An 11,916-nucleotide genomic window follows, 5' to 3' on the forward strand; every position below is an offset into this window, starting at 1 on the left:
CGGCGAGGGCTTATTGTTCAGCCATCACTTTCTTTAACATGTCTTTAAGGTGACTTGTAGGACTCACTTGTTGTTCAACCTGAGGTGGTCTATATTGTTGTTGAGGTGCCTGATGCCTCTATTGATTCTGAGGACCTTGGTTTCCACCCCAAGAGAAGTTTGGGTGGTTCCTCCAGTTGGGATTGTAAGTGTCCACATACTGATTTGTTTGGCCTTGATTTGCATTACCCAGAAAATATACAGACTCTAGATTTGTTGGGCATAGATTGCTCATGTGACCCTCTCCACATACTTCACAAAATATTTGAACTTGTTGCACTGGTTGGGCTTGTTGCTTGTTAATGATCATGGTCATCTGATTGGCTTGGTTGGTCAGCGTAGAGACCTGTGCTGACAATGCTGAGACAACATCCAATTCGAGAACCCCTGGTGATTTTTGTACTATGTGTCTGCCCATCTCTCCTTGCCAATCCGGATTGCTCTTGGAGAATTTGTTCAATAATGCATATATCTCATCAAAGCTTTTCTCCAACACTTGACCCCCAGCTGCAGCATCTACCACGATCTTTGTTTCAGAATGTAGCCCTTCTATGAACGTGTGAGCTAACACTTCATTCGTCTGATATGATGAGGACAATCTCTGAGTAGCACCTTGAACCTTTCCCAAGCTGAGTATAAAGATTCTCCCGCTTTCTGTTTAAAGGCAACTATCTCACTTCTGATCTTTGCAGTTTTGCCTGAAGGAAGAACCTAGCCAAAAATTTTCTTGCCAAATCATTCCATGTTGTAATTGAATTAGCTGGTTCTGCCTTTAGCCATCGCTTAGCCTTGCCCAACAGAGAGAATGAAAAAAGTGTGAGCCTCACATAATCTGGAGTGATCCCGTTAGTGATATAAGTATTACTAATCTCCAAGAAGTTCAGAATATACTACTGTGGATCCTCGTATGGAAGACCCATAAGTTGTCCGTTTGTATGAAGTAACTGGATCATGCTCTGTTTCAGCTCAAAGTGCCCAATGATCCTAGGCTTCACTATACTGGAGGTGACATTAGCAATGTTGGGCATCGCCACCTCCTGAACAGCCATGGGTTGCTCCTCTGCCATGTCCACAGGAAATTGAACAAGTGCCTGAATATTGTTCGTGTCCCTTGCTTCCCTCAACCTCCTGTGAAATGTTCTCTCATGTTCAGGATCAAAGCCTTTAAGTCGGTCTTGGCTCCTTACCCTACGAATTCAATCAAAGTTCCTGAGATCCGAGCAACAATCAAGGAACGTTAGACTAGAAGAAATAAACAATTAAAGAAAAAACTAGAAAAAATTTTATATTCAAGTCCCTGGCAACGACACCAAAAACTTGTTGCTCCCAAACGCACACGCAAGTATACGTGGTCGACAAGTAATATAATGATAAGTTGAGTGTCGAACCCACAGAGACTTGTGTAAACTAATCACTAAATCACTAAAATTGTTATTCAATCTAGCTAAAATCAAAGTCCAATAATATGATTATATTATACTACAATTCTAAATAATAACTAAGTTATCAAGTAACGAGTTGATTGTTGTGTATTCAGTAGAGACAAATATTCTAGGGTTGTGATCGATTCACCATTCGTATTGTGTTCTAATTAACTCTCCCTTTCATATAATTCACTCATGGTTGCTAATTAATCGATAAATGCTCTCATAGCCTTCTTCCGAAGTACTATTCACCTATTCTCAATAGATTAACGCCTATATTCCTATGAAATCAATCTATTAAGAACGCATTAAGATCATGATATTTAATTAAGCATGGTGACTAGGTATATTCCTATCCTAACCACAAATATGCTCCCCCTAAGGGTTAAGATCATGCTCTCTTCAATTTTTCTCTAATCTAAACATGGCTTTCCCAAGCATAGCATAGATAGTAAATAGAACCTAACTGTTGGCCAGACAATTAAGTAATTAAACACAGAATTGAAGAAACAACCATATATTGGTGAATTATAATCAAGGTCAAGTCAACGTTAAACAACAATATACATGGCTAAATCATAACCCCAGAACAATGGGTGTTTAGCCACTCATGATGTAATCAAACAATTGCATAAGTTTTGATTAATTGACAAATACTAGAAAAGATGAAGAATTCTGAGATGTTCTTGCTCCTCAATGTTTCTTGCGTGTCTTTTTGCTCCAAGGTGCGTCCCTCCCCTCAAAAATAGGTTTAGTCTTGCTTTTATATGTGTTGGGTAGGTCTAGGGACGAAATAACCTCGTCCCGGATGAAATTGGAGAAATTTCACGTCACCGGCGCCCTGGCTAGCGCCAGGCGCCCTCCACGGTGCCCCACAATTTTGAGCTACTGTTTTGGCACCACAGATAGGGTTGGGCGCCACAGGCGCCCAAATTCGCACATTTCTCGGTTTCGTTCGTTTTGGCTCAAATCTCGCGCGTTTTGCCCCCCAATTGCTCCCAAATCATTCCTACACATAAAAACAGTTCAAATTAATATAAATCATAGCATTTAACATCCCAAATTCACGAAACAAATGTAAAATATGAGGCGATATATAAAGAAATATATAAGCTTTAAGCTAAACATCAGAAAATCAATTGTATATTTGTTCAGTGGAAAAAAAAGGTGACAAGAATCTTGGAGTATCATAACCAGTCAAAAAAAAGGATGAACATGTCTAAGATTGTATAAGTAAGGGTGCAATAAATGACAATTTGACATGTGTCCACATGAGCATAATATATAGAACCCAAACACCACTAAATTCATTTTTCCAGACATGAAAGAAATGATATATGTGGAGATTGTGGTCCGTGAGTTTCAACAAGACACCATATCGCAGTATAGAGTACTTTCCTATCATCTGTGTTAGAGAGATTGTCACGAAAATCGGCTCAGGTATGTTAAGGTCATCCCTTCTTTCTTTTGACATGATCCAAATTATACAAAAGAATAGAACAAACGCACAGTTTTCATAAACGACTTTGTTCATAGAAATACTAGGGGTCTCTGTATTCTTGATTCCCCATGAGAATTATTATTATCTTCTGTTCATGGGTCTCAGAATAATACGTAGTTGATAAAGTTTATCTGAAAGGAATATTAAGATTATTACATATTTTCGTGCATTTCATTCATTTATACATGTTCATTTACCCATGACTCACACGACGTTATATATGCGTATATATGTATATATATGTATATGGGTTACAGGAAAAGGTTACGGAGTTATATACACATCACCACCTGATCAGTTGGTATATGTTGATGATTTGCCCACAGTGGCCAAGATGATATGATGGGATGCCCTCAGAGGCGTGATGATGCTATGGCATTATATACGCGTATATATATGTATATATATATATATATATATGGGATATGGGAAAAGGTCACGGCGTTATATACGCATCACCACCTGATCAGCTGGTATACGTTGATGATTTTGCCCACAGTAGCTGAGATGATATGATGGGATGCCCTCAGAGGCTTGACAATATTATGTACGTATAGACCTATGCATTACATGACATATACACGCATATGCATGACCTTATAAATATTTCATGATTTACAGAGCTATCCAGATTTACAGGTTGAGTTCTTTACTCTATGTTTCTTCCATGTCCTTTATATACTTATTTACATGTCTTACATACTCAGTACATTATTCGTACTGACGTCCTTTTGTTGGGGACGCTGCATTCATGCTTGCAGGTATAGACAATCAGTTCGACGAGACCTCATAGTAGACGAGGTCAGTATTCAGCGAATGATCGGTAAGACTCCACCTCATTCGGAGTGCAGCCGAGTATATAAGTCATTGTGTAAGAGTTTTGCTACATACTTATGGGTAGGCCGGTACCCTGTCCCATTTTATGTCAAATAATCTTAGATGCTTTGTAGACACAGGTTTATTATATATAGTATGTCAGAGGCCTTGACGGCCCATATGTATTCATGTTTTATGAACGATGGTTCATTGATATAACATCTCACTTACAATTGTACAGTACGAGTTGTGGCCATGTTGGCCCATGATAGTTACAAAAGGAATGAATGAGTTATAGAGTGGTTTGATCAGGCCAGTGATACCGGGTGCCAGCCACGCCTCCCAAGGTTAGGGCGTGACAGTAAACTTGATAAATAAAAAATATAACATGGGCTAACAACTTCAAATAAATGCATGAAAGAAGCCTAAGAGTCTAAATCGGTTAATTACCACATATTAGCCCGTATACACACTTACCTCATGTACACGTCTTCCATATCATTCAAATAGTGCAATTAAGCTCAATCTAATGGGTTAGTTTCTCCCACACAAAGTTAGGCAAGATACTTACCTCAAAGAAGCTAAATTAATACTCTAAAAGGATCTTCCCGTGTGAAACAACCTCCGGATGGGTCAAATCTAACCAAAAAAAATTAATATTATAAATAAAAGCCATAGGAAATAATTCTGGATAATAAAGCTTCGATCTTTAAGGAAAATCAAAAAGTCAACCCTAGTCTCGCACCTCAAAACCCAAGAAAATGTACAAAATCTGAACACACATTCCGATATGAGTCCAACCATACCAAAATTATCCAATTCTGACTTCAAATCGGCTTTCAAATCATCATTTTACACTTTAGGGGAGTTTTTACAAAACCCCCCAATTTTCTCCAATTTAATGATAAAAATAAATATGAAATCATGAAATATAATCAAATCCGAGTTAAGAATACTTATCCCAATCCAAAACGTAAAACTTTCCTCCAAAATTGCCCAAATCTGAGCTCTCTAACTCAAAAAGTGATAAAATGATAAAAGCCTTTGAAATAGAGTACTATATAGTCTTCCCAGGTGTTCCTCTTCGCAATTGTGGGACCCTCTTCACGATCACGAAGAATAAAATGAAGGTTATCAAAATTACTCCTTTGTGAACACGATGTACAAAAAAATTTTGCTGCCCATTACACTGTGCGAACACAGTCCCCTATTCGCGATCGCGATGAAGGAAAGCAGATATCAAAACCAGTAGTTCAAAACATGAGGAAATGGCTCGTAGCCATCCAAAACACACTCGAAGCCCCCAGGACCCCATCCAATCATACCAACCAATCCCTTAACATAACGCGGACCTGCTCGAGGCCTCAAATCATATCCAACAATATCAAAACTATGAATCGCAACTCAATTCAAGCCTAACGATCTAATAAACTTTCAACTTCTACAACTCGTGCCAAATCATATTAAATTAACTTGGAATGACCTCAAATTTTGCATGAAAGTCTCAAATGATACAGCGGAGCTATACCAACTCCCTAAATCATAATTTGAACCCGATATCAACAAAGTCAACTCCTAGTCAAACTTTTCAACCTTCCAAACCTTCAACTTTCCAACTTTTGCCAAAAAGCATCAAATCAGCATACAGACCTCCAAATCCAAATTCGAACATATGCCTAAGTCCAAAATCACTATACAAAACTATTTGAATCATCAAAAGTCAAACTCCGATCAACCTTTATCACTTAAACCTATAAAACAAGAATTATTCTTCCAAATCAATTCCAAATCGCTTGAAAACTAAAACTGACCATACACGTAAGTTCTAATACATTGTAGAAGATTCTCAAGATCTTAAAACACCGAATAGAATGCTAAATATTAAAAGGACCCGCCCGATCATTACACTTTCCAAGGTGGGAGTGTGTCCTTTAAAAACGGTAAGAAGGGATATATTCTTGGTGTTGACAAAATTGGCAAAATACACTCTCATGCAATTGAAAGTGTGTACGATGTGAATGACTTGAAATATAGCTTGTTGAGTGTATCTTAAATCTGTGACAAGAAAAATAAAGTGAAGTTCTCATCCAAATCTTGCACAATCACCAATCTCAAAATTGGTAAAATAGTGTTGATAGCCAAAAGATTCAAGAACATCTATGTTGCAGACTTTGACTCACTAAGTGGTGGTGATTTAACATGAGTAAGTGCCACTGATGATGATGAGTTATGGCACAGATGACTGGGGCATGTAAGCTTTTCTCTGCTGAACAAGTTGATCAAGAAGGACCTGGTTCGTGGTCTGCTCAAGTCAAAGTTCATGGATCACAAGGTGTCTGATTCTTATGCAAAAGGGAAGTAGGTCAAGTCTTCTTTCAAACAAAAGAAAGAAGCGAGCGCCTCAAGGCCACTTGATCTACTTCATATGGATCTTTGTGGACCTATGAAGATTTTAAGTAAAAGAGAAAAGAAGTACATCTTTGTGATTGTGGACGACTATTCAAGATTCACCTGGACACTATTTTTTAGGACCAAGGATGAAACCTTTCCCGTGTTTGTTGTATTTGTGAAGCAGATTCAGGTAAAACTGAGAAATCACATTTTGAGTATCAGATCTGATCATGGCACTGAATTTGATAATGCCAAGTTTGATGAATTTTGTGCTGAAAATGGTATAAGTCACAATTTTTCAGGTCCTAGAACACCTCGAAAAAATGGTGTTGTGGAGAGGAAAAACAGGACTCTTGAAGATATGGAACAATGTTGATTGACAGTGGCGTGCCTAAAAGTTTTTTGGCTGAAGCAGTTAACACTGCCTGCTACTTTATTAATAGGTGCATGAGCAGATCCCTACTTGAGAAGACTCCCTATGAACTGCTCAATGAGAAAAAATCCAAGTTGACTTACTTGAGAACTTTTGGATGCAAAGGTTTCATTCTTAACAATGGCAATGAGGCTTTGGGAAAATTTGATGCTAAAAGTGATGAGGGAATTTATTGGGTACTCTTCTCACAGCAAGGCTATGTTAAGAAGGAAATGTACAATGCTAAAAAGTATTTTTGACGACATCTAACTCACATTTATACTGTTACAGGTATACACACATGGGAGACTCAGGATAAAACAAGTAAAAAATGGCATTGCACATCTAGAAGATTTTGCTCACATTTCAAAAACCGTCAAGGAACTTGGTTCCTGTGACTCAGGCTAGTAGTTCCTTCAATGCTTATATACTTTTTAAACTGCTGAAGTGCTATGTCATTAATTCATTCCTTTCTCTTCAAATTTATTTTAAGTCCAAACATTACATCCTTTCTGAACCAACCCGTTGCCCCATTTTCTTCTCACGCCTATTTGTAATCGGCCCCTTTTATATTTTATATACCTAACTCATTGTCTCTTTCTTCACTCAAAACTCAGAAAACTCTCTTTCTCTCTTTGAACTCTCTTCTCCTCGTATCTTCATAAGTCAAATCCGACCATGTCTCAACAAGAATCTCAATCTCCCAAAATGTCTAAAGACAATACAACCTTGTCGCCTTCTAAAGTAACATCCCCATCAGAATGCAAGCTAGATGATTCACCCCCAAAAACCCTAAATTCCATAGAAACTAACCTATTGTCACTCCTACTAAACCATCTATTTTTGGTCCCCAACAAAGCCGGAAAAGCCAAACTTCTAAAAAAATTGTCTCATCCCCTTCTCCTTCTAAACTGACAAGCCAAACTTCGAGCAAACAATGTACATATCTCGATTTCTTCAAAACATAGAGAAAATTAGAGAATAAGATGATGGTATCGAGGTGACTAGCCAGACTGTCACGTTTAAGGAAGTAAGGTTGGAGGAACAAGCGGTTTCTGGTGTTGCTGTGTAACTGCATGCATATGAGGAAGATGGAAATCAAGCTGTTGGGGGAGATGTTCAAGGCAACCCTACACACTCAGGTAATCTTCCCTCTTTCCCTATTAATAAAGGGATAGAGGTCATGTATGTGGAGTTTGAGGGAAATATAAGTGAAAAAGATAAGGGCAAATCGAATATTCTTGAGAGTGAAACTAAAATTGTGGCTGGTTTTGTTGAGGCATTAAGGGCGAGTGATAGTGTTGAAGGAAATCAAGGGGAACTGTCGAATTAGGGGGAACTGGAGGCTGAGTGTGAAACATGGGAACCAACTGAGGGACCTCATCCCTCTACCTAGGGAGAGTTTGAGTCATCTATACTCAGAACTTATCCCACTTGGGATAAGACACCAGGCTCCACGATGCCCAAACTGGATAGTACTGAAACATCCCAGTTCATGTCTCATATCCCTGGTCCTCTAGAAATTTTGTATCCTGAGATGGGACCTGGTTCCGCCAATCATTCTCATGATACTGATGATGTTGATTATGATGACAATACTGTGATAATATTTATAGCCGCAAGGGATGGTGCCCAAAAAAGGAGAATAATCCTTACAAACCCCCCACTATAAGGCAGTAAAGAAAAGATGAACTTGATAGTGTATCGAAGGAAAGTAAAGGGAAAAAAGAAAAGAATGCTAGTTAAGTGTGACGACCCGGCTAGTCGTCTCATGAGTTATCGCTCTGTTTTCCCCATTTCTGCTTCCTATTGCTTTGTCTATCAGTTTTATATGTGATCGGGTTGGTTGGCTCGAGTTTGGAGAGGAGGATTTGGTAAGGTTTGAGGCACTTAGTCTCTTTTGAGGAAGCTTAAATTGGAAAAGTCAATCGCATATTGACTTATGTGTTAGATGGCTCGGATGTGAGTTCCGATGGTTTGGTTAGCTTTGGGAGGTGATTTGGGACTTAGGAGCGTGAACGGAATGTGTTTTGGAGGTCCGGAGTAGATTTAGGCTTGAATTGGCGAAAGTGGATTTTTGGTGTTGTCCAGTTGATAGGTGAGATTTTGATATAGGGGTCGGAATGGAATTCCGAGAGTTGCAGTAGTTCCATTATGTCATTTGGGATGTGTGTGCAAAATTTTAGGTCATTCGGACGTGGTTTAGTTAGGTTTTTTTATCAAAAGCGGAATTCGAAAGATTTTGGGAACTTAGGCTTGAATCCGATGTGTTTTAGTTGATTTGATGTTATTTGAGGTGTTTTGAAGATTGGTACAAGTTTGAATAAGGTTATGGGATATGTTGGTGCTTTTGGTTGAGGTCCCGGGGGACCTCGGGGTGATTTCGGATGGTTGACGGAGGAGTTTGAGACTTTGTGAGATTTGCAGATTTTTGTTGCTTCTGGTATTTCTGCACCTACGGATTGGGGGCCGTAGGTGCAATGCCGTCGCAGAAGCGGAAGCTGGATAGTTGGCAGAAACCGCAGAAGCGGTCTAGGGGCCGCACCTGCGATGGCATAGGTGCGGATATTTCATCGTAGATGTGGTTTGGGTAGTTCAAGTGATTTCCGCAGAAGCGGTTGGTTGACCGCAAATGCGGTACCGTAAAAGTGGTAAATTGGCCGCAGATGCGAAAACACCTTGACAAGAAGGTATAAATTATGTCCATCGCAATATTTGAGCTATTTCACCATTTTTGAGTCGGCTTTAGAACTCTTTGGACGATTTTGAGGGGGATTTCAAGGGAACCTCATTGAGGTAAGGATTTTGGACCTAAAACTCGTACCTATTTTATTATTTCACGGATTAGAGCTATAATTAATGGAAGTTAACGGTTAAAATTGGGAAAACTAGGGCTTGGTATTGGATACCTAGACTTGGGGGTTTGAGGGACCTATTGTGGTAGGATTTTGGTACTTTTGATATGAATGAACTCGTGGGGGGATAAGAAACCTATTGATGTGAATTTTATCGAATTCCGAGATGTGGGCTCGGGGGTCGAGTGTTGGTAATTTCGGGATTTGTGTCATATGTTGATTATTTTCGCTTTGCTCCCTTAGCATATTTTGACTTCGTGATTCTGATTTGGATAGATTTGACGCGAGTGGAGGCCGATTGGAGGGGCAAAGGCGTCGCGAGCTAGAGATTTGACCGGTTTGAGGTGAGTAATGATTGTAAATGATGTTATGAGGGTATGAAACCCCGGATTTGCACATCGTTGTGCTATATAGAGGTGACACACACGCTAGATGATGAGCGTGGGGTCGTGCACTTTTAGGGATTATGACTTAGTCCATCCCGAATAACTATTTTGCCGTGTATATGACTGAAATCTGTTTGCTATCATCATTATTTGGGCTGAATGCCAACTATTTGAACCCTTAGGGGACTTTTATTGATATTTCCTCATTGCTTTGACTTTATACTTGAGCTCAGTCATGTTATATTTTACTATTTTCGTACTCAACCATGTTTACTCTATTTTAACACTTAAATGATCTTTTAAATGATATTTTGTGCTAAGAATCATGTTTTACTATTGCCCGAGTGGCTTGTGGGGATTTTGACTGAGTAAGGCCGAGGGCCTATGTTGTGAGGAAATATTTTATATTGATTATGAGGATGAGGGCCTAAGATATGTATGCCACGAGGTTGCTTGGTTGATATGAGGCCGATAGCCTAGTGATGACACCACGAGATGGCTTGATATTGCGCTTGGGCCGTAAGGGGCCCCTCGAGGAGTCTGCACACCCCCAGTGAGCGCGGGTACCCATTGTGATATGAGATATAGCCCAAGGGGCTGGTATTGTTCTAAGATATTGCCCGAGGGGCGGATTTGTTAATATTGTGCCCGAGGGGCGAACCTTTATGTGTTTATTTTCCTTAATTGCCTATCAATTACCTACTTAATTGTTCAAAAAAGCTCTTTCATGAAGTTTAATTTGAGTTAAAGGACTTTTACCTATCTTTCGCTGAATTACTGTTTTTACTGGTTTTACTGCTTCATTATAGCATGTTTTGTGCCTTACGTGATTTCCTGCTTTCAGTCTTTATTCATGATTATTACTCACTGAGTTAGAACTTTATTCCCTGCATCCTGTGTGTAGATTTAGGCGTATCTGGTCCCGCTCCCGAGTGCTGATCATTTCCAACTCAGGCGGATCCAATGAGTCTTTAGGTAGTTGTCGGCGTTCGCAGCCCGGAGCTCTTCCCTATTTTATTTCTTCATGTTCTTAGTTTCTGTATTAAACTCTATAGTTTTCTCTGAGTATTCTGGATTTGGTTAGATGCTCATGACTAGTGACACCCTGGTATCGGGCTGTGTTGGGTTGTATTCCGCATATTATACTATCATCTTCTTAAACCTTGGATTATTTTATCATGCTTTAGACTGTTTCTTACTGTTTAACTGTTAAATACTGAAATGGGAAGTGTCGGTTGGCCTTGTCTTCATGAGAGGCGCCATCACGACCGGTCCGGGTTTAGGGTAGTGACAAGTTGGTATCAGAGCCTAGATTACATAGGTCTCACGAGTCATGAGCAGGTTTAGTAGAGTCTCATGGATCGGTACGGAGACATCTATATTTATCCTCGAGAGGCTACAGAACCTTTAGGAAAAACTTCATATTCTTGAAATTCTTGTCGTGCGAATTTGTTGACTCGAGTACTAAAGTTTTATTATTCTATTCTCTCACAGATGGTGAGGACACGTGCTACCGGTCAGGATGGATGACCACCAGTACCACCAGCTGTGGCCACCAGAGGCCGAGGATGCGGTCGTGGCTACGGTAGGGGCAGAGGTGTGGCCCGCACAACAACTAGGGTAGCACTTGCATATCGACCAGCCACCCAGCTCAGGATCAGGTCCCAGTTGTGGACGCTCCAGCAGCACCAGCTCAGGCACTAGGTGTGCCCATTGTGATTCCAGGTCTTTAGGAGGCCTTGGCTCATATCTTATTAGTTTGCACTGGCCTAGCTCAGGTGGTTTCAGCCACTACAGTCGTAGCTACTTCTCAGGCCGGGGGAGGCAATCAGACTCCCGCTGCTCGCACACCTGAGCAGGTCGTGCAGAGACTTCAAACTCCGGGGGCATATCCAGCCCAGCCGGTTACAGCTGCTCAAGACTATGTAGTTCCTGCCATGCCAGAGGACGAGCAGCGTAGGTTGGAGAGTTTTAGTAGACTTCACCCTCCGACCTTCAGTGGTGAAGAGGGCGAGGATGCCTAGGGCTTCTTGTATAAGTTTTAGAGAGGATGCTTCGTACAGCGTGTATTCTGGAGACCAGCGGGGTCGCT

The 11,916-nt window shown here is 40.2% G+C and overlaps 1 non-coding gene across 1 annotated transcript; it reads left to right on the top strand.

Annotated features, from left to right (window-relative positions):
* Nucleotides 1-619: 619 nt before the first annotated feature.
* On the top strand, nt 620-726 carry LOC138882049 (small nucleolar RNA R71). The gene has a single exon (XR_011403516.1). It is a non-coding gene; the product is annotated as a small nucleolar RNA R71 (small nucleolar RNA).
* The last annotated feature ends 11,190 nt before the right edge of the window (nt 727-11,916 follow it).

Source organism: Nicotiana sylvestris, chromosome 1 (genome assembly GCF_000393655.2).
Source record: "Nicotiana sylvestris chromosome 1, ASM39365v2, whole genome shotgun sequence".
In the NCBI taxonomy this organism is placed as follows: Eukaryota; Viridiplantae; Streptophyta; class Magnoliopsida; order Solanales; family Solanaceae; genus Nicotiana; species Nicotiana sylvestris.